This window comes from Lonchura striata, chromosome 22 (genome assembly GCF_046129695.1).
Source record: "Lonchura striata isolate bLonStr1 chromosome 22, bLonStr1.mat, whole genome shotgun sequence".
NCBI classification, from domain to species: domain Eukaryota; kingdom Metazoa; phylum Chordata; class Aves; order Passeriformes; family Estrildidae; genus Lonchura; species Lonchura striata.
Genome location: NC_134624.1, coordinates 4,923,629 through 4,924,419, shown reverse-complemented (window position 1 = coordinate 4,924,419; position 791 = coordinate 4,923,629). Strand labels below are relative to the sequence as shown.

The 791-nt window shown below is 47.5% G+C and overlaps 1 non-coding gene across 1 annotated transcript; it reads left to right on the top strand.

Moving 5' to 3' along the window:
• Positions 1 to 381: 381 nt before the first annotated feature.
• TRNAT-AGU (transfer RNA threonine (anticodon AGU)) lies at positions 382 to 454 on the top strand. The gene has a single exon. It is a non-coding gene; the product is annotated as a tRNA-Thr (tRNA).
• The last annotated feature ends 337 nt before the right edge of the window (positions 455 to 791 follow it).

Sequence of the window (791 nt, the reverse complement as noted above, 5' to 3'; positions counted from 1 at the left end):
TCTCATATGAGATGGGCTCCAGCTTTTGGAGCATCTTTGTGGCCCCTATTTCTTTTCCTTTTTGCTAAATAAGTGCAATAACTATGAAGAGCCCCAATATCACCATTTCTTTGTAAACTTCTCAAGCTGCTGGGCTGGGGAAAAGGAAATCATCCACCTCAATGTCCTGACAGGGATGAGCTGAAGGAGAGTAAATTCCAGCTTTGGGTTCACCTTGTGGTGGTGGTTTTGTATCTCTGATGGGTTTTGGTGCCATTTGGAAAGAGAATTGAAAATCCTCGGAGCAGCACGTTCCAGCAGTGCCAGGGCCATTTCACACCAGAATTATGAGAGCATTATGATATGAAATGTTCACAGAGGCAAAAGCACCCAAATTTCAGAGGCTCCATAGCTCAGGGGTTAGAGCACTGGTCTAGTAAACCAGGGGTCGTGAGTTCAAATCTCACTGGAGCCTGGGGAGGGTCTGCACCTCCTGCAAAGACCTCACTGCTTTATCTTCCTGTTTGTTCCCAACGTGGTCCTGACGATGTTTTTTGGAGCACTCACCCCAGCCTAAGTGAAATGCAAGCATCCCCCAGCACTTACACCAAACAGCAGGCAATGAGAAGCAGAGAAACCAGCAGTGTTCAGGAGTTGTAGCCTTGAAATATATTTAATGCACACCAATTGGAGAAGGGGAACAGCCAGCAGTGGGATGTGGAGCCTTTGGGATCCTGCAGACTTTGTGGGGGTCATTAATGGACAGAGCTGGAATGGCTGCCAGGTGTTTACAGTCAGAGCTGGTTCATCTC